The sequence below is a fragment of the Ictidomys tridecemlineatus genome, chromosome 16 (genome assembly GCF_052094955.1).
Source record: "Ictidomys tridecemlineatus isolate mIctTri1 chromosome 16, mIctTri1.hap1, whole genome shotgun sequence".
NCBI classification, from domain to species: Eukaryota; Metazoa; Chordata; class Mammalia; order Rodentia; family Sciuridae; genus Ictidomys; species Ictidomys tridecemlineatus.
The window spans coordinates 15817308-15839999 of NC_135492.1; the positions used below are offsets into that span (position 1 = coordinate 15817308).

General features: G+C 41.8%; 1 protein-coding gene and 1 pseudogene across 1 annotated transcript in view; both read left to right on the plus strand.

The window, feature by feature from the left end:
• Positions 1-22692, plus strand: part of LOC144371340 (uncharacterized) — an 813068-nt gene that overhangs the window by 567894 nt on the left and 222482 nt on the right.
• On the plus strand, positions 12638-13852 carry LOC144371339 (nuclear receptor subfamily 1 group D member 2 pseudogene; annotated as a pseudogene).

Here is a 22692-nt window from a genome sequence, read left to right on the forward strand (position 1 = left end):
GTCACCCTGACCTTCCACCAGTGTTCCCCATACAATCCCATAACTAAGGTCACCTGGAAAGATGACTCAGTTCCCTGTATTTTCAAATGGCCAAAAGGATGCGAAGAGGCAGCACACGGTATGGATCAGATAGATGGTAGTTGATTGTATTAGGTAAAGGAAGTGTCAACTAAAAGAGAATGACTACTGGAGACATTAGGGTGCCCTCTCTATCCTCTACTCTTCCCCTTCTATAGTGTGTAGCATTCTGGTGCTTGGCTGTGGTTGGTCCAAGGATAACAGATGTGGTAAGATGTACAGTCACTGAGGTTGGGCACTTCTGCTTAATATTTTGGTTTAATCGTAATTTTTTTTAAACCTTTGATTGCTGCCTTCAGAATTTGCCACTACAGAAGAAGACAGCCTGAAGACAAAATTGCTAAGAGGAAAAAGGCAGGCCCAAGATCACCATGGAGAAGTGAAGATGGAGTCCAGGTCCATCTATGAGTGTGAAATTCATTTTGGGAATTGAGCCAGTTAGTATTGGGATTTGATATGGCTTGTAACAGTGTACCAAGAAATTTTGGAAGGTTTTCCAACTAGACAAAAATGATGCCCCATAGTGAGACAGTTTGAGAAAATGCCTATAAAGCTGTACATCATACAATGTGTAAAATGAGCAACTTCCCTATGGGACTAGAAAAGTAATATCGAACAATTATTTAGAAAACTAACTCCTAAGAGCCACCAGAATTTTTAATATTTGTATAACAACAAATGCTGTTAAAGGAGGGTTGATAAATGAATTTGCAGACTGTATTCAAAGCCTTAGATGGAAAGAGAATTTTGTCCTGCCTTTTCTCCATAAGTAAGTTGCCTTTATTTAGCTGTTACTCCATGGATACTTCATTGAATCTATTAATTATTTGATGTAGAAAAAGATCAAAGGACAAGAACTGAAGATCACTACTCAGGTTTTTTTTCCAGGTTTTGAGAAGGGTTAGAAAAGAAAATCCAGGGATATTTTTTCTATCTATTAATCAAAAGGATATTATATCATTTTTCCTTTCCAGTGTGGGATCTGTGTATTGTTTATGTCATGTCTCTTCAGGTTTCTTTCTTTGGAATACGTTTCTCCTTTTCTTGGTCTTTTATAAAATTAATATTTGAGGATTACCATCCTCATTTTTTTTTCGTTTGATGTACAGTCAAATGGACTTTTCTATTAGCTTACAGTTCTTTGAGTTTCAGTAACATTGAGACTCAAGCAACCAGCAGCACCATTGAGTAGGATGTTAGTTGTAGGTTTGTTGTGGCTGCCCTTTACAAAACCTCTGAATCTGCCAGATAATCATCATTATGTCCATAGTGTGAAAATCAAATGCGAGTCTAGGGAAGTAAAGAGAACACTTTCCTCAGTTCACTGCACTTCAGCAAATGCTTCTCATTTTGTCATATCCCCTTTGGCTCACTTAAGTGACCCACTCCTGCTTTAGGTACTCTCAGGTGATATTTTTATTTCACTTGTGTCTTTGAAGCATGTCCCAAAGGTTGTGTTCTTCTTTATTTAGGTTTGCTCTACTATGATAACATGTCCAAGGAGGTAGTTTAACTTTTATTAACCTATATATCCATGTATCTGTCACTCCATCCATCCATCTCTCTTCTCTATTGCAGACATATGCACATCCATGTATATGCATCATCTGTTCTCAGTAATTGACAACATGTGGGTAAGTTCATTTTGTTTTTACTTACATTTACTAATGCCCTGGGTTTCCATATTATTTAGAAATAAGTGCAAGGCATCATATTATTTTACTCATAAATAGAAAAGTAGGACAAAACTATCATCATGGTCATCATGCAAATAACACTGAATTCTTTTTGATTTTTCCAGTGTCAGCAATAGAACTGAAGGCTGCAGTACTGCTAGGCATGCATTTTAACCCTGAGCTACATCTGCAGCCCTCTCCTAAATTTTTGTTTCAAAACAGGATATCATTAAATTACCCAGTTTGGCCTCCAACTTGTTATCCTCCTGCTTCAGACTCTGAGTTGCTAATAACCGTGGCTTCTTAATATTATCACACAGACAACCAGTGTTTATATTTCTCCAGTTTTCCTAACAAAATACTCTTTTAGGGTTTGGTTATTTGGTTCATATGGATGAGAAGGCCTATGCTTTGCAATTGAATTCACCTGTCTCTTAAGTTTCTTTATTCTGAAAGTTCTCTGTTTATTTTTTTCTTGCAGTGAAAGCAATGAGTCATTTATCCTTAAGAACTTCTTACACTGGGGTGTTGCTGAGTGTCTCCCTATGTTCTCACGGATCATTCTCTATGTCTCACTATCTTCCTATCATCAGTAGTTACATTTAAGAGCTCAGTCTCTGATTTTTGTTTGTGTACATGTGGGTATGTGCATGTACACATATGAAGAACAGTTTACAGGTGGTGTAATTCTAACAGGAGTTGTGCAAAATCTGTCATCATATGATTTGGGCAGTTATTGATGATCATTGCTTGGATTCATTTATTCATCAGGAGATATAAAGTATTGATATTCTGATTCTATCATTCTTTATTATAAGTAGCTGGGATACTTCTCTAAGAAGAAACTTCCCTTCATTAACATTTTTCTTCCCTGAGGATCAATGTCTGATTCCCACTGTGCGAAGTAGTTTTCAAAGCAATCCTCCCAAGTGACCACTTCTTCTTTTGCAGAATCATTTAATATTCATGGGTCCAAAAAGATTGAATGAGTTTCAGTTTATTGTAGCTCTTTTCTTTCCCACTGTTCAAATTGTCCTATTCTTGCCTTTGAGAGGGATCCTTTTCAAGTCGGTTCTGGAGCTGACCATATCCTGTTCCATACACCTTTAACTCTTCAGTTTGTTGGAACCTTAGAAGTTTGCTGCTTCAACCTTTCTTTTTTTCCATTGAAGCTCATTTTTTCTTATCATTCAGAGACTTCCTGAGGGCCCTAATTATGTATTACACTAACTTCTTTCTTCTGCTAATTGACGTGTTTCATGTCAACACAGCAATCATTCTTGATTGACTAGAATATTTGGGGGGCATTTTTGCTGTAACCTGACAATTCTACAATAGAAATCAATCCACATTTATAGAATCTGGGATAAGCTCTAAAGTTATTCAGCATGTTATCCTATTATTTTTCAACTCCTTTAATCTCAGAGTTCCTTAAAGTTTTGTTCTTCTTAATTGAGGATGAACAACATCATCTCTAAAGAAGATAAAACCCCAGGATTGGTTGGGGTTTTATCCCATTTATCCTCTTTGAATCAATGCTCCCAGGTGAGAGGAAAAATTGATTTCTTTGAATTTCTGAGCCTCTTAAGGAGCACAAACAATGAAATTGTAGTAAATGGCACAATAAGATTGTGTGTGTGCTACTTTTAATATTCAAATATAAATACTGTATTATAAATTTATGTGTACAAGATATATATATAAATGTAAACCCTAAGTAACCCATGAATATTCTGTTTCTCAACCCAAATTGCTTTCCTTTAATGCCATAACAAATTGTTTCCTGATATATGAGACCCTTAGGATAGATTCCTATTGATAGACCCAACCTGATCTTTTCTTAAAATTGGGAGCCATCTCGCCACAAAGCCATTAAAAGATAATTTCAGCTTTACTATAAATTACTGCAATTCTGAACCTGCTTTGAATGCCTGCCCATGCCTTGAACTCACCCATGCCTGGCTCTCTGACCAGATAGCAGCCCTTTCTGAAACTTTAGTGATGCCTCATAAATCTTGGCCTTCCCTGACCAGGCAACGACCCTCTCTGAGGCTCTAATGACCTTCATAAATTCTGATGTTGGGGCCAGCAAAAATGTAAACTACCATTAGTGTTATGCTCCTCAGAGTTTTGTTATCTCTAACCCCCCTTTGTGTAACTTTCTGAGCTATAAAGCTGGGCTGCAGGAAAGCTGCAGTGGCTGTCTTGTTCCAGCAGTTTTGGGTGGGAGAGGCAGCCCGGCCAGTCATAATAAGTTTGCTTTAATTTATTTTTAATTGGAGTCAGTGGTCTTGTCTTGTGTCATGGTCTAACACTATTTTCATGAATACTTTGAAGAAATCACTTATTTAAAAAGAGCAGATTAGAAAGATACCATGGAGAAGAAAGATGGTGGATTAGTGGAAATTTGTGGTTTTCACATCTCCATGAGTTGAGACTCAAACAGTGAGGAATCTCCTTCTCCAGGAGGTGAGTGAGAGGGAAAAAACACTCCACTGACACAGAACACTGGAAGAGTTGGGTTACATCAGACAAGGCTAAGGAACAGAATTGAAGCTGAGCTCCAGATGGGCTCTGGGGGTAGGGAAAAAATACAAAGTCTGAAAAGATCTATAAGTGCTGATATATGTTGGTGTGGGGAACCCCAGGATTAGAGAAGGAGCCCACCCTGGGTAAGCCCAGATGCTACTCAGCCCAATAAACTGGTACATGAAAATCAGTCTTTCAGCCATACACAGGGAACATAGACTTAAATACCTCCATGAAACCAAGCTGAAATCACACGTGAATCTGACAGGTGCCGTCTGCAAGATCTAAAGTGAGAGCAAAAAAGGAGAATCTCTAGTATAGAGATTTTCTGACATGGAGAAAATGGAGAAAAATCTTGCCTGGGGGCAATATAGATCAGAGAGTCCAGAGAAATCCCATGCCCCTCTCCCTGATTCCACTGAATCATCAGCAACCAGGACCAGCAGCAGGGAGAAACCAGGTGGGGCAAAGAGACAGAGCTCAGTGCTCAGAAACAGCTTTGCCTGGAAATAATATAGAACCCAGAGGTCAGAGAAAGCCTGTGACCCTTTTCCCCCTCCATTGAACCTGCAGCCAACAGTGCACAGAACCAGTAGCAGGAAGAAACTTAATGAGGAGGAGTGACTGAGTTCAGTGCTCTAAACCACCCCACATGAGAAGCCAAAAACAAACACACAACCAACCCTCAGTATCCCTGATAAACAGCACCAGTGAAGGATCAACTTTCTCCTACCACAGGCGGTTCCCTGTACAGGGTACTGGAATACAGTCCTGAAATATCATTGACTCTTTAATGCCTGAACCCCCCCACCATAAAAAAATACCTAAGAAAGTAGCAGATCAAATTCCCACCCCTGGGAGCTTCACTTGAAGCAACTCATTGTACAGATCCCAAAGACAACACTCAGGAAGTCAAGCTGATAGCATCTTCCACAGCTCATCTTGAAGGGTTCATTTTATGTATGTAGATGCTCCATGGTTTGGGGCCTAAATATTTATGATTGTTATGTCTTGTTGATGTATAGTTCTCTTAAGCAGTATGAAATGTCAAATAGATCATAACACAATAATGGACTTCAACACACCTCTCTCACCATCTATAGATCTTCAAATCAAACACTAAATAAAGTATCTGACATGATGCTGACATGGTCAAGTTTGCACGTCTTTTTCTTTGTGAAGGAAGAAAGTATTTAAGGTTTTTGTGGGCTGCAGGGTCCTTGCACAGCTAGTTAATGCTGCCATTGAGGCAGGAAGGGTCTATGGATTAGATCTAAATGAATGAGCACAGGTATGTTTCCCCCAAAACACTTCATTTATGAAAATAGGTGGCGACAGGATTTGGCTCATGAGCCATAGTTTGCTAATCCCTTATACAATAGTAAGAGAGAGAGGAAAAGAGAATGTTCTAACTCAGTTCCTTTAACTCAGTTAACTGATGAGACAAATTTTTTAATTTTTCTGTTTTCCTTTATGTCTGGGGAGATGCTAATCAAAAATGTTGGAACTGTGTATTTTTTTTCTGTATTTCTTATGCTAACAAGTTTAGGACTGAGTAAATCTTGCAGTCTACATCTGAGCCTCCTTGTCTCCAACTCTCACAACTGCCGAGACAGTGACTTTGCTTCTGGGTCACACCAACAATTCCCTAAAAGGCTTGTGTTCACCTGCACTTCAAATGCCTGGATTTGAGGGGTACAAACCCCCAGCCCAGCACTCTTTTTGCTCCACATGTACATTATGCAGGCAATGCATTATTCAGCTCAATTGAAGAGCTCAGGATACAAAGCCACTGTGTCTTACGTGTCCTCCCACACTGCCAGGGACATTATTCAAACACTTGATGCTTGGGGTCCTTTTGCTGCTTAGCTAGCTCCCTTATCTTAGCTGAAAATAAATTGCAAACATCATCAACAAGATTCCTTAAGTAAATCTTCCTGTGCCTGCTCATATCAATACTCCATAGAAAAATTATTTGAAATAATCTCTTTCTTTCTCAGATTTCATTTTTTGAATTGCCCAGGAACCTTGGAGTGTGGGTGGGGGGGACAGTAAGTTCTGGGCAACATTGACACATTTTGTCTTAGATGCTGTCTCTTCACACTTTCCTGGTCCCTCCTGATTCTTTCAGTAAGGGTCCAAATAATGTTTAAAAAATGCTAAGAATGATAATGGCTAATATTTATTAAACACTCAGCACTTTTCTTGAAATATCTTATTTAACTCCCCCAACAAGCCTCTTAGGGAGCTTTGACTAAAATCCCTAGATTTGCAGAGCCGAGCTTTTGTCCCCAATTTCCAGTTGACTCCCCAACTTGTACTATGCTCTGTGGACCACATCACCCACACTCCAAGCCCTTGGACTCCCCAGCCTGTCTGGCTTCTTAGTCAGGTAGCCTTTTTGTTGACAGGATAACAAAATAATGATCACATAAGTAAATTTCTGTTTTTTTATGAAAACTTTCAGGTTCACACACGTTGTCACTTTCTATTATCCCAAACAGGTCAGGAAAGTTAAAATAGAATTGAAAAGGAAAACCATAATATTTAAAGATGAAAAAAAAATGAGGATTTCCACATACATAGGTAGAAACTAGCAGAGTTGGGAACTCAGTTCAGGCTACTTGTTAGGTCCGCTAAAGTGTCCTTTCAGGGTGCTATGGTTCTCCTCAGGAATTCTCTTTCCCCAGGGCAGTTCAATGCTTTCTTGTGATTAAGGCCCAATGGAACCAACCTAGGTAGCCTTCATCAGATGAATGGATAAAGAAAATATGTCATATATGCACAATGGAATATTACTCATTCAGAATGACATCATGGCATTTGCTGGTAAATGGTTGGAGCTGGTGAATATCATGCTAAGTGAAATAAGCCAGTTCCCCAAAACCAAAGGCCAAATGTCTTCTCTGATATGCAGATGCTAACTCCCAGTAAGGGCCGGGGTGTTAGTACCTGAAAAGATAAAATTTTATGGGAAACATAAGGGCACAAAGGTTGGGTGCAAATCAAAGAAGATCATTTGTGATTTTGAAAATGCTTGGTGCAGGAGAGCAATAAAGTATCTGTATATTTCCTGTTGATGCTAAAACAAATCACCTCAAACTTAGTGGCTCAGACCAACACACATGTGTCATCTTACAGTTCTGGAGGACAGGAGTCCAAAGTCACTGAGCCGAAATCAGAGTGCCACAGAGCTGGTTCCCCAGGACTCCAGGGAAAACCCCGTCCCAGCACCCTCTGCCCAGCAGTCCCTCTGCCCTCAGCCTCCTGCACCTGGTCACTCGACCTTCTCTCTGACCTACCTCCACACCCACTCGTGAGGACGTCTGTGACTGTGGTAGGTGGAGGACAGTTTCCCACCTCGAGGTTCTTCATTCCCTCTGTGCAGCCCTTTACCATTTAGGGTACAGACTGATGGGTTTGGGAGTGTGGAGGGGCTCCTTAGGGCACATTTAGCTGACAGCAGTTATCAGGACCTCTACATCCGAGCGAGAAAGGTCCTGACCTTGGTCATTCCTACTCGCTCCTGTTGAGACATTTTGAATGACCACTGCAGTCAGATGAGCTAGAGTGCTCCCGTAGCTTCTCCGCTGGCAACGGGCTCTGGGGTTGGGGTCCCGGGCCCATGTGCAGTGGAGAAAGCTCCCGGGTCTTTGTGTAAGTAAGTGTCAGCACACTGAGGCCAAGCAGTAGTGGGCCAGCTCTCCCTTCCTTGACCATGCCTTGTCCCTGCAGAAAGGGGTGGCAGTGGGGACAGCTGTATCCCCATTCCTGCAGTGTTCAGGCCCCTGGCTCCACCTCCTTCTTGATTTCCTCTCTACCAACCCCAGGATCCCCTCTGTCTCTTCTTATTCCACAGAAGCTACAGACTCCAGCACTCCACTGAAGCTCTGCAGACAGGAGAGAGGCTTGGAGGAAAGCCCGTGTGTCCCCCATGCCCTCAAGTGTGGCACACTCTCAGTGACTCATGAACCACCAACCTCTGGGCCTCCGAGCCTCACCACTGCCTGTATGGACTCCACAGACCCTCCTCCTCCTGGTGGGTGCCCATACAGGCCAGAGCCCCCTAACTTGTCCTCACTGGTCTCCTGCAAACAAGAGGCTCCCGGGACTGAAGCCCACAGGAGGGCAGCTTGCTCCACCGGTTTAGATGTCGCGGAGTCCATGACAGGCCAGTCGTGCACCAGAGCTGCTTTGTGAGTGCAGGTCGGTGTGTGTGCATTTAGAAGTATGTCGAGCATAGGTACAAGCATCTGTGTGTAATGCAGCTGTGTGCATCTGTGTGCATCTGTGTGCAATGTGTATATATGTATGTGTATGTGCCCTGGAGAGTGCACAACTCATGGCAGCTTTGGGACAGTCTGTCACCTGGGCTTTCTGATACCAAGTTCCTGTTGTCCCAGGTCCCTGGCTCGATCTGACTGGCTCCGTTGCCTCCTTCCCACTTCCAGGACTCCTACAACCACAAGCTGGCTGCACGGTGCTCCGGGCTGAGGGATTCCCCACCCTTCTGTCAGGTGCTCAGTGTCAGGGGTCTGGCATACCCTCCCCGAGGAGCTCAGTGCTGGGCATTCTGTGTGGTTTGGGTCACTTTAGTGGCTGATCAAATTGGCCCACTACCTCCTCTGATGAGGTAAATGAGCAAGTGCCTTGTGTGGCTTAACATATTTCCATGAATTGCTTTTAGAATAACAAGTTTTGCCTCTTCTATTCTGGCCTTAAGGAATGAACAATCACGTCAAAGGCATTAGTTACATTAACATTTCTGGCTGTTTGGAGGGTGTCCACCCCTGGCCTTACAGGGCCTCCTGCTGCCTGCAGTCCTGTGAAGCACACTTTGTTCTGTGGCACATCAGGATGGCAGGCCAGAGGACTGAGCCGCCCAGAAGCACGTCTTGTTGAGAATTCCTCCTGGTGGATAGCATGTCCCCTGTGGTCAGGATGGCTGTCTGTTATGCCTGCTTGGAGTCACCTGGAGCAGGTTTTGTGGCCGACGCTTCTCCCCTTGTCTTGGGACCTCCTGCTGTCTCTGGGAGCATCACATCCCAGCTCCTGTAGGGGTGCTCTGCAGGGTGACCAGAAGGCCTGTGGGCATCCCTCCAGCACCCGTGACACCTGTGTAACATGACCTGAGCCCTGCTCCTTGAGTGCTGACCACACAAGGTAGGCATCTCAGTGGGCCCCATCCCTTGAGGGTGGTAGTGTCTTCTGGGGGCTGGCTATAAGAAGCAGGCAGCCCTCCTGAACTTCCCCACCATGCCTTCCAGCTGTAAGCACGGGTCAGGGGTCTTTATGTTGGGAGAAACACACGTTCAAGGCTGCTGACTTTATATATGAGTACGTATTGTAAGAAAAAATCTCCTAAGCTGAATTCTCTAGGTTATAGTTGTTTTGATGTTTGCTGATAAAAAAGATAATTAGTCTCTTGTGACCCAGCAGATCCTAGAATATATACCTTTCTAAGTCACTGGAAGACCATTTCACTTTTTTTTGTTTTTAAAGGTGGTTTTTCCATGTTTAGTTTTCGATGATTGATGCCTGTCAGACAGCATCGTCCACTTTTATTTCATATACAGAACCCCATTAAGAGCCCAGCAACTCTGCAAAGGCACAGGTAGGAGGCTCTGGAACTGAGGCTCCCTGTGGTCAGGGGCCAGCAGGACTGAACTCGGGGAGCTGGGAGGACTCTGGGAGGGGCGTGGAGACTGTGGGAGCCCAGCCTGGGGAGGGCTCTGAGGAGCCCAGGCTCTGGGGGGTGGCAAAAGCCTCAAGCAAGCAAAAGGAGGCTTGGGGACAGTGGCCTCAGAGGCCTCTTGCAAGTTTGTTGACTGTGTGTGGAAACAAGGTGATGGCCAGGAGGTCGGTGGCTTCACTGACCTGGCATTTAGGACCGGAGGTCACTTCAGTCAACACGAGCCGCTCCTCCTAGGTGGGGTGGGGCTGAGAGTCTCATGGAACACTGGGAATATGGGAGATAGTAGCTTCAAATGCTGGTTGAGGATGGGGTCTGGGTCTGGCCTTGGGATGAGATGACCTCTGCTCACCAGAGTGTGGCAGCTTGTTGGAGAAGTATGCTCGGTTCAGCCTCTGCTGGCAGGCCCTGTCCAGGACCACTCCCTCTGGGCTCTTCTTCAGGCCATGGATGTCAGTGGGAGGCACGGGACAGCAAGCCCTGGGGTGAGGTCTTCATGGTGCTGCTGAAGGCCTAGGACCAGCTCCTGGTGGGAGAATCTTGGCCTGCCCTGGGATCCACCTGCGGGTAGGGACTCACCCGCATTTTGCACTCCACCCTGGCCATCCTGCCCTGGCCCCCAGGCCTGGGGAGACTGACAGGGGAGGTCATCAGCTAAGAGGGTGGGAAGGAATGGTATTGGGCCTGTGTCATCTTCACACCAAGATTCCCAGAGGAGCCGGAGCACTGGAAGTCCCTCTCCATGCTCCTGGGTCTCAGGCACTCTGGATGAGGACCAGCCTGTGTCCTGAGGGCAGCAGAGGTCCTTGTCTGAGCAAGGAGTGCTGCCTGGTGGGAGAGTATGGGGGTTGGGGTAAACAGGGGCCTGGCTACTCCATGTCCTAAGAGAAGCGCCTTGTGCCGGCCCCATTCCTCCTCTCTGAAGCGCCTGGGAACTGTCACCAGGAGGCAGGTGCTGGCTTCCTGCAGTGCAGTTGGAGGAGCTGAGGAACACACCCCTCCACACAGACCCCGCTGGACACCTGTGCTGGCAGGGCCCACTGTGGAGCTCGGCTCTATGCCTCCTGGCCCAGTCCCTGCCCAGTGCCCTGGGAGCAGTCAGTTATTATCACTTTCATGTTACAGGGAAGAAGCTGGCTGTGGGTTGGGGACACCCTCTTTCCACAGGTGGCAGGCCTCATGCCCTGGATGGCTTTGTGCTTGTCCTTCTTGGTCCAGGACTGCAGAGAGGACTGCTATACCAGGCTGGAGCTGGGCTGCCCAGAAAGCCAGGGCGCATCTCCTCACTCTCCCCTTTTCTCCAGCCCCCTCTCAGCCCAGAGCAGGCAGAAGTGTGTCTCTGGGTCGGGCTGCTCGCCCGGGCCAGCTGATGCTGGAGCCCGGAGCGGCCCCTCTGGTTCTTCTTGCTGTTCTTTGCAGGACATGTTAGTTTACACAGTTGCAAAATTTTTCTTTTTGCTCCTTCTCAGCACTGATAGCAATGCCTGGATCTTTCATATGAATTTTTATTTATATTGGAACATGATCCTTGCTTCCTTTCCTGATTCTTCTTAGGCTTGCTTTTCTTCCTCTCTGAGCTGCAGTTTGAGCCTTGGCCATTGTGCATGGAGGAGGGAGGAGTCAGACTCTGCTCTGGCCTTAGCTGGCTTTTGTTGGAGAACTGGATTTGAGTCTCTTGCAGATGTGTTAAGTGTCCTCTGACCAAGATTCTCATGACCAAATAGGGTGCTGCCTTTCCAAATGAGGGTAGTCTGGGTGAATGCTTGTTCCTCTGCTTGCATTGGAACCTGGAGCTCTGCTGCTTATCAGGGTCTTCCAAGATGTTGGTGTTACACATTTTGTTCATCTATCTCCAGCATGCATTTCCAGCCCTCCACAGTCAAAAGAGAGGAAAGATGAAATTATTCCTGCTTCTTTTTGGTAAAGTCGCAGGATGTGGTCAGCTCAGTGCTGCACAGCTGAGTGGAAGGCTGTGAGAGGGGCAGAGAGAGAGTTAGCCAGGGGGCCAGAATCCTAATTCCCATCCTTTCTTGCATCTTTTTGAAGTCCATCCCAGGAGGCTGTACTATTTTCTTTGTTGGGATGCTGCTGATCCAGTTTTTGCTATTTTCAAAAGTGTTCTTTTTGTTTCCTGTGTGTATGTGTGTATGTTAGATAGGGTCTTCCTCTGTTGCCCTAACTCCTGAGTGCATGTGATTTTCCTGACACAGCCTCCTGAGTGCTGAGGCTACAGGTGCAAGCCCCCAAATCAAGTTTTTTTTACATGACAGTAGAATATATTTCGATGTATCACACATACATGGAGTACAACTTGCCATCCCTGTGGTTCTACATGAAGTGGAGTTACACTGGTTGTATATTAATATATTAACATAGAAAAGTGATGTCCCATTCATTCTAGTGTCTTTTCCAATCCCATCCTCCCTTCCTTTCCTCCAATTCTACCTGTCCACTCCTGTGAACCTACTCTCCCCACTCCTGCCCATTGTAAGTCAACATCTGCATATCAGAGAGAGTTTTCAGCCTTTTGTGTTTGGAGACTGCCTTATTAAACTTAGAATGACAGCCTTCAGTTCCATCCATTTACCAGCAAATACCATAATTTCATTCTTCTTTATGGCTGGGTAATATTCCATCATGTATATGTAAAAAAAAAAAAAAAAAAAAACAGAGGAGGCTAATTGAGATGGAAAATGTGTTATGAAGACCATGATGAACAGTAGTTCAGTGGTCACTTGCAGAATGACAAATTAGTAGAACATCATGAACAGACATCTTTACCAGCCCAGGAACAACTGCAACCGATCCCCCAGTTGGAGCAAGAAAACATCAAAAGCTCTCCTCTTCCCTCTTCTGATTTTGCAAAGGAAGAGGGAATTGGCATGGTGACGAGCCCACAAGGATACATTTTTGTATAATCAAAATCAGCAAGAAAACTCAGCTGAGAGCATGTGGCCCCAGAGAGGAGGGTGGATTCCCAAGAACATGGAGCGGTAAAATTTAAACCATGACCATTATGGCAATGGGCTTAACAGCCATTCTCCTTGTAGTGAGAGCCAGCAGCATCTCAATGGACAGTACAAAGGGAGGAACATAATACATTTCCCAAATGGGCATGCCATTTGTATTGCAAATGGGCATTGTATGAACTTCTCCAATGCTTATACTCAGAGTATGTGATGGAGTTCCAATAGATGGATTTTCTCAGAATAAGAACAAGAATAGTTACCTGTGCAACACTGGAGGGAGGATGCCTCTGGTTTGTCCAATGAGTAAGTCTCCATCTATGGATCACATAAATCAGGGCATAAAATCTGGGAAGAATTTTCCAAGAACTTCACTCCAGCAGTGAAAGAAGTGTTGGAATTTGCAAAGCATACTCCAGGATTCAGAGATCTCTCTCAGCATGACCAGGTCAACCTTTTAAACACTGGGACTTTTGAGGTTTTAATGATACAGTTTGTATCATTATTTGATGCAAAAGAGCATACTGTCACCTTCTTAAGTGAAAAGAGAAATAGTGTGGATCATTTACACTCAGTAGGAGCAGGGGATCTGCTAAACTCTCTGTTTGAATTTAGTGAGAAGCTAAATGCCCTGCAGCTTAGTGATGAAGAGATGAGTTTGTTTACCGCAGTTGTCCTAGTATCTGCAGATCAATCTGGAATAGAAAATGTCAACTCTGTGGAGGCTTTGCAGGAAACCCTCATTCATGCACTAAGGACCTTAATAATGAAAAACCATCCAAACGAGGCTCTATTTTTACAAAACTACTTCTAAAGTTTCCAGATCTTCTATCTTTAAACAACATGCCCTCTGAGGAGCTCTTGGCCTTCAAAGTTCATCCTTAAGGCCTTTGTTTATTTGAACATGAACTGATGCTAACTGCACATTTTGTGCTCAAATGCTTATTTATATGTGTGTACCCTATATGGAGATAAAAAAGACAATACAAGATTGTAGGTTATCTCTGTGAACATACAGTAGCTGTTTGGATCAGGAACTCTTCAGCCATGATTAGACATTGACTGCATCTCCCCAGTGGACCAATTAGCTATGTCACACTTAGACTGGAGAAGTTATACTGGATTATAATCACACTGAATGTTAGACTTTTTCATCTGCCAAAACCAAAAACCATTTTATTCTCCCTGTGATATACATATAGTGCACGATCACAAGTCAGGAGGATGTAAAAAATTAATCCTTTGTGGTAGAAATTGTGTTGAATATTGGAAATCTTGGTATCACCACAGGACTGTTAGATCTGGTTATCAAATACTTTGGGGGCTGGGAGAGCTTAATGTTTGTATTTTACTTTGCCACTTTTAAAGTATATGAACTTGGGCATGTACTTGGTTGTGGAAAATGAGAATTGATAGTGTCCTCAGTGCCCAACCTCACAGAGATACTAAGAAATCTCTATAAAGCATATTTACCTCTTGGAATACAAGTACTATATAAAAAAGGTAAAATGTTTGCTATTACAGTTATTCATCATAATATTCTTTTCTTATTTCTGAGCATTTCTGGGAAAAAAAATTCACACTTCACACCAGTCAATTTAGGGTTCCTGCATATGTGTATGTATCCTACTGATACATACATTCAGAGTTTATAGATACATCAAATACATAATATGTGCACAAAGTATGTATATGAATAGTTATACATAAATATATCTCTTTACAATATTTTAAACCATGAAGAACTTTATCATACAATAAATTTAAGAGGTGTCAAAAGACCCGAATTAGGTGCTTGTTGATTTTACTTGTTGATGATAACATAACCATTGCTCTAAAATGTTTAGATGGTAGAATATTGAATTAATGCTCTATTTTTATTTAAGTGACACTTTATGTAAAAGTGCAGCAGGAAATCAAGTCCAATTTTTTAAAAAATGTGTATTTTTTAGTTCATCTTTGGTAAATCTTTGGTTCAAGGTACTAGTTCTTTAGAAGTTCATCCAGATTCTTACCTTGTGCTGTAAGGTTGCATTGCTGCCCCTCGTACACATGCTGCAGCTTGATGACATGATAAAGAATTTTGGTTCTTTCTGGAGAACTAATTAAGGAAACTGTTTACTGTGTTGCATGTGTGCTTGTATGTGTTTGCATATGTGTGTGTCCTTAGTTTATGTGTTTTTTCCCCTCCTAAAATAACACTACAGGGACTTTGTCAATTAGATTTAATCTATAATTTGAAATCATTTACTATATGACCTACAGGCTTAGAAATTGTGTAGTCAGAGACTTTGATCCACATGTCTTATGGTTTTATTAAATACTTCAGATCAGTCTCTGTTCATGGCAGTGGTAGAAATAGCCAAAGTTTTAGAATTTCATGTTTTTATTTTTCCCTGAAAAATAGAAATTAATTGGACTTTTTTGGTAGAGATGCCTTCTTTATAATATTTGGATTATATAAAATTGTAAAATGTTAAGAGCTCACTTTACTGCACTAAGCCTGTTACTTTCCTGGTATGCGAACAGAATTCCTTATTTTTTAATATAGTTTAACTTGTTGCTACTGGGATTTGAATTTCTGTGGCACTCATTAAATAATTTAAAAAAGTAAAAACCTCTCATTATAAAAGAGGAAAGGTGATGGTGATGTCTGTAACACAACACGAACCACAACTGTGATTTACCTGAAGTAGTATGACGGTTACAGAATACACAGTTATAGTTTTGTGAATTCTTACGTAATAGCATTATCTTTTTATATTTTCTCCTAAGATAAACAGTTGCATAGTTTTCTTCTATGAGGGATAGAAACAGCTTTTTGAAGTGATATTGAAAATTTCATAGATCACATTCTTAAATTTTGCCTTTTACATAAGCCACTTTATTACATGTATCTTTAAGACCATTAAGTCATTAGGAATGTGTAACCAGAACTATGCTAGTATTGCTTGTAAAACTTTAGTTAGGATTAATATATACATATATGCATCCACATGTAGGCATAGAGATTCTCATTTTGTTTTGTAAAATTTTATTTGAATAAATTCCTCCTATAGGTAATGGGAAACAAAATTAACAGTTCATATACCACTCATAGCCTTTCTCATATTTGAAAATAGCCCAGTATAAAACTGCTATTTCTAAAGTTACACCAGCAGCCCGATCACAAGCACATTCTTTGATTGAGTCATGTTACAGACTTATTAAGTGCAAAGAGGACAACCAATGTAGGGAACTTCTGAGTCTGTTGCTTAATAATGTACTGTACAATTTAAGTGATGCTTTAACTCTGATTTTACATTTTAAAGTTAAAATGTGGGCATTATGACAGCAAGCTAAAACATTTTCCCCCTGTGCATTTAATATATGTCTATGGGATCTGAGAGAGGACTTCAGGATTCAGAGAGAAATAGCTGAGGGTAAGGAGAAACGTCTTGGGATGAAGCTTGTCCTTATGGTGATAGTTTAATTACAGATTTAGAAATCAGAAGAAAATTTCATTGGATTAAGTGTATTGCTTTCATACATATATTTTAAGAAAATACCATTGTAATTTGATGAGGTGATTTATTTTTTGCAAACATCATCACACAGCAATGTGTAGAAGCTCAGCTAGATTTATTACTGTGCACGAGAGTAAGTACGTATCTCAATTTTTCTTTTTCTTTTCCAATATAGAGTTTGCTGAATGTACAATAAGACTTTATCACTTAGGATATAGAAATTTTTAGGGGTGGGGGGAGGGGCTATGTCAGAAAATTGTAAACAAAGACTGTATTGATTTAATCCAAAAATTAAACTTGAAACTATTCTTGAATTAACATAAAAATAAAATGGCTATTGTTTTAAAAAGATAGAAAATATATTGTTGACAGGATATGAGTTGTTTATTTTCTACATACTGTAATTGATGAGGACATGGATAATATCTTCATGTTTCTGAGAAGTAATATGTACATGGGGGAGGGGATAATAAATATTATTTCTAACTGAAAAAGAAAAGAACCAAAAATCATGCCAATAAGTCAATGAAAAACCAATCTGTAAGACAATTTTCTAATATATTGAATTTACAGAGAAATATGTTAATAGATTGTTATCAATTAACTTTTAATTTGAAGTTTTACAAAATAATTCTTTAAATAATTAAAAAAATGACTTTTAGGACTTTGAGCAAAACAAATTGTTGCATCCTAAATCCTGCTCTAGTTTCCCTTGGCATTTGTCTCCAAATATCTTTGGTATGTGCCTTTGTACAGCATTAGTTAATGGGGAGTTCTCCTATGCCCTATTTGTTTTTTTTTTTTTTTTTTTTTGGCATGTTCAGTACTTTAAATATTTTATGTTGTTTATTCTCAGTTAAGGAGCAATGGAAAAGTAAAGTCTTAGGAGGAGAACAGAGCTTGCAAGGAATACATCTTTTATTAGTACCTTAATAAGGAGAGCTTGCCTCTAATAGAAATGGACTGTGACCACCTGTGAACTCGTGTGGATGGGACGGCTGACTGTGCCAGTGGAGCCATGGCTGCACTTCAGAGCAGGATTAGAAAAAGAACAGACTGCAGGTTTCTCCCTCTGCGGGTCCTTCTGTCTTGTAGTGTGGAGAGCTGTGCCATTGCCTTTCTCACAGTCAGAGTCCTGGGTGGACTCCGTACTTGCAGACACTTTTTTTGGGAGGACTTTGGTCAGGAGGGACTCTCATTTGCCATATGCATAGTGGGTCTTGTCTTTCAAGGACCCATTTTTAAAAATTTTTTTCTGTTTATTAAACACTTCTTTGTTGTTCAATATCATCAGCTTTCAAGAAAGCTAAATATTATTCTTTGTTTCATGTTTATAGTTATCCAAAATGTATCTGTTCAGCACTCAGAGGATGAAAGGTGGACACTAGGGTTGCCCACACAGAAAATAAAATACAGAACAGAAAAATGAAGCCAAATTTTTATTTCAGATAAACAATAATTTTTTTGCATATTTCTGCCCCCAGTTTAACTAGGCATTCTGTATTTTATCTAACAACACCAATTAAAATTGAATCAAATTCAAAGACAGTCGGGCTGAGAAGTTGGATTACAGTGTACAAGGTACAAATTAAATATAAACAAACATTCATATTTGAATTTTTAGGTCTTACTCCTAAAATATTTCTTAACTTTTAGAGATATTTAGTAGAACATATATTGATAAAATTATATACTAATTGGGATTTGCTTCTAAATACAGGAGGCAAGAAAGTGAAGGGGCAGGATTGGCTCTGGGTTGATATATATGAGGGTTAATTATCCTATTTTGCCTACTTTTTATTGTGTGTGAAATTTTCCATAAAGAATGAGTCAAAAGAGACAGTCATTTTTGCCTTCAGGTTAACAGATTGTATTTTAAAGGCACCTTAGATAACCAGTGACTGAAGATTTGTGTAGTAGTATGAGAAGAGGTTGTGAATGGAGACAAAGGATTTTACTGTGTGTTCAGAATTGTGGACATCTTTGTCCCTTGATTGACATGTTTATCAATTTGATCTTTGTTGTTATCTTCCATGGAGCAATGCAGGTGAGTTGCAAATTAGTTCCAGCCTCTGCAAGTGTAGGTTGCTCACTGGGTTATCTCAGAAAGCTCCTGAGAGGAATGTGGGTGAGAAGAAAGGAAGGATGCTCAATATTCTGGCAACATTTGAAAGCATGTAAATACCAAATACACTGTCAGGGGTTAGGTCTGAATAACAAGCATTATATTTTTCAACTTGATCATAGTTTTAAAGAAAAAACAAATCTCTCTAAATGATTGGATTGAAGCTCTGGAAAATTAATTAATTAAGTGTACAACCTAATAAGTTGCCTAGTCTTGCTCTACTATCAGGTGAGCTGTCAGCAGCTGGGAATTCTCAATCTCTGGCATCATTCTGGCAGTTTCTTATTGATGAACATCTTTAGTGATTTTCTTTTTTTCTTATTCCAGGATTTCCTTCCAAAGCTGTTGAAGAACATCCCATAAAAAAAAAAGGTGAGGTCCAACTTAAGAATTAAGAGCCCAGTTTTACTTTTAATATTAACAATGACCCCTCCAGTGTTGGCCTGTTACATCCTAGAAACTTCAGTTTTCCTCTCTAACCAGAGGCAGGGTCCTGGCTCAGCCAGTGGAGTCACCAGACAGACATCCAGACTCTGGGAGAGGCCAAGTGGATAGTGGGGGCCAGTGCATACACCTGAGATTTCCAGAGTCAGGGCCCCAGGAGTGTTTTAGGAGGCAAATTAGGACAATCTGTAGCCTCGACTGCTGTGGTGAAGAATAGAGGAGAAGAAAGTTCTGAAAACGGGGGTGCCTCCAGTAAATGTGACCTACCAAAGGAAACACTTGAATTGGAGGTGAGGATGTGCAGTCAGGCCCTGGTAGGTTCTAAACCAGGTCTGCCACTTCCTCTGTGAATCTCGGAGTGGGTCACTTCATCCCTTCACCTTTCTTTTCTACTCTCACTGCTAAGGTTAAGGAGACAGATAATGCTTGTCTAGAACAGATGCCCAGTCAGTGACCCATGTAGCTACCACATCCTCACATCAGGAGTGTCCAGAGGCTGTATGTACAGAGACCATTTAACCCTTGATGTTCTTGAAGCCAGCAAGTATGGGGAGTTTACATATGAAGATAGCCATTTCATCCTCAAAACAACAGTCCTTGGTAATTGTATATTTATCCCTGCTTTACCTATAAGGCGACAGTTCCAAGAGGTTGAGTAAAAAGCCTGAATCTCATGGCAGTATGTGGCAGGGCTGGGATCTGGGCCCAAGCAGTCTTGCTCTAGAGTCTGTCCTCTTACCCACTATGTTACCAGTGGGAAAACTGGGGCTTGGGAATGGAGTCGATTTTCCACAATTCCTTAGCAAGCGAGATAGCACAGTCTGGAGTTGGGTCTGGGTGGTTCTCTCTCTCTCTCTCTCTCTCTCTCTCTCTCTCTCTCTCTCTCTCTCTCTCTCTCTTCAGTGTGCTGCTCAGTACAAGCGCACTGCCCTGGACAAGAAGGACACTGCCATCTCTGCACGTGTGCAGTTGTAGGCTGCCTACCTCCCACAGGGTTTGTAAAGAAGGCTTAAGACCCAGGTTTCAGGTAAACTATATTCATTTCAACTTTTGCTTCTAATTTCTTACCTTAACTTGGGCCTTGGAAGTAAATACCCTGAGACAGTTTTCAGTAGCAAAATTGATATTCAGACATTAAAGGGGGACATCTTGAGACATTAAGTATTTCTCTGAAAAAGAGCTGACCTTACTCTCCTCCTTCTATGCACCTAATAGATTTCCAAATGTGGCAACGAATTATTTAACACAGTTGAGTCTTAGATTCATGCAGGATCAGTCACTTGCATGTTGATGAGCTGCTTTCACATGCTTTCTGAATTGGGTGTCTCAGGGTAAGGTGTCTGGGCTTATGCTGTCAGACTGGATGCAGGCAGTGACATGAGAATCCAGGAGAGGGCCCAGGGCCATGCAGATGTGGAGATTTTATTTAAGCATGGGATTTTTCACTGGCTTATTTTTGTTTAAACTCCTCTTTTCATTAAGGAAGACTCCAGAGTCAATCTTCTGCAAGTAAAAAGGTTATTGTTAGTCCTTTTCTTCTTTTTTTTTTAAATAAAGTAGAAACACACATAAAGGAAGCCAGAACACCACAGCTTAATGTGTCTGTCCTACTTGATGACCTCCTTGTCTCTACAGCTCCATTTGCAGGCCTTCAGGGCTCCAGTAAGCCTCACCTGTAGAGCTGGCAGGAGGCCTTAGTCATTGGCCAAGACACTCATCTGCTCAGGATGCTGCTTGAGATCCATGCCTTGTTTTGGAGGTTTCAGATATGCCATTCCTTTTTTTTTTTTTTTTTTTTTTGTTAAATAGACGTATGGGTTTACCTCATGCAAAAATCACATCAGATGTGGCCAGTATTCTTAAGATCAAGAATAACCTACAAAATGTATATCCACAACCATCTTTTTGGACCTACCCCAAAATAACTTTTTCAGGCCCTATAATAAAATGGAGCACTTTTCTTAAGAAGAAAATCCACAGGCATGGTGTCTTATCTTCTTGGAGCCTGTTCTGTGAGATAACCACACATTCTTTTGGAACTTCTTAGAGTATAAGTATAGCAATTTTCACTGAAGCAGCAAAGTGCATTTTTAGTTTAGGAAGTCTCTCTTAATCTTCATCATAAGGTTATGGAGTTAATTTGGATGGCCCCTGAGCCCTCTGGCTCTGGGGGACCTGGATTTTGTCTTGAGAATATTTATTGAGTCAACACACAGGACACACAAAGAGACTGTAATCGTGGAAGTGAGGAGCAGCATCCCCGTCTTAATGTGGCCACCAACCACTGACCACATGTCCTTTGATGGGCTACCTCTCCCATTTTTATGTTTTCTCTACCAGGTTCAATCCTTTTTTTTTTTTAAAAAAAATCTCCTTAAAAGTTAAGGTAATTTCATTTTTAACATGAATCTGGTTAGCTGTGAAGGTTGGATAGAGGAGTCAAGCATACGCCTGACCTTTTTTGACCACTAAGTTCCACCATGAAGTGACTTGGGGCAGGGTTTGGATTCCACACCCTGGAATCAGTAGGAGCAGAAGGTGTGGAAGGGGAGAGTATTTGAAGGTGGAAGCGAAGGGATAAGGTAAGAAAAAACAGGACTTCTCAGAAGGAGATCCACATGCTGGGTGCCCCTCTCCCCTGGCAGAGGAGCTCCTGGGGACTAGTTGCCCAGTGTTCCTGGCCACCGGGGATTCCTGGATCATCAGCAGCTGCCAGTGCTTTCTTTGCCTGTCAATCATTGTGTCTGTGAATACGTGTGTTGGTGTGTTTTAATCTAGTGCCTGGCCCCACGCAGAGCTAGGGTGCACTCATGCTATACACGTTTGATCAGCAGTCATGGCCTGCCCAAGATCAAACACCTTGTTTTCACCAAGAAAATAAGTAAATGTGTGCAAAGCCTTGAGATGCACACTATTTTCATCCATCATGTATAGAGGGGACCTAAAAATGTATATGACTAAAACTTTAAACTCCATATAGGATGTGGGTTGCATCTTAGAACAAGGTTCTTTTCCATTTCAGACCCTGATATCTGAAGTCTGAACTTTCAGAGTGGTTTTTGTCTGTCTTGGAATTCTTGCAAAAGTAGCTGGGGCTGTGTGCTTTCCTTTAGAGACACTGGGAGAATGGGATATTTATTTTTATTTTTTATATTATTTCTTGGTACCATGGATTGAACCCACTGAGCCACATTCTCAGCCTTTTTACTTGTTATTTTGAGACAGGGTCTCACTGAGTTGCTTAGGGCCCTTGCTAAGTTTTGAACTTGCAATCCATCTGACTCAGCCTCCCCAACTGCTGGGATTATTGGCATGCAACACTGTGCCAGGCAGAATATGATCTTTAGGATCTCAGGAGGTTGGAGACAGGAACCAAGAGTGATAAAGGCACTTCACTTGCTCATCCACAGGTTGATAGTCACACTTAGCAGGTGTGGCTAATAATCAATTCCCCATCCTTGTCACCCCAGCCTCAGAACTCAACCAGCTCATGCGGGCAAGTGCAGTATAATTTTTAGGCAAGTCAGTGTTTATTTCTGTTTACTTTAAGAGCATAAAGAGAACAACTGAACAGTCTGTGTGCTTTAAACACGGCTTATTTTTCTAACTAGAATCTTGCCAGGTTTGCTAGCATATTCTCTCCCCTGCTGTGTTAACCAAGTGTGACTGCATTGGT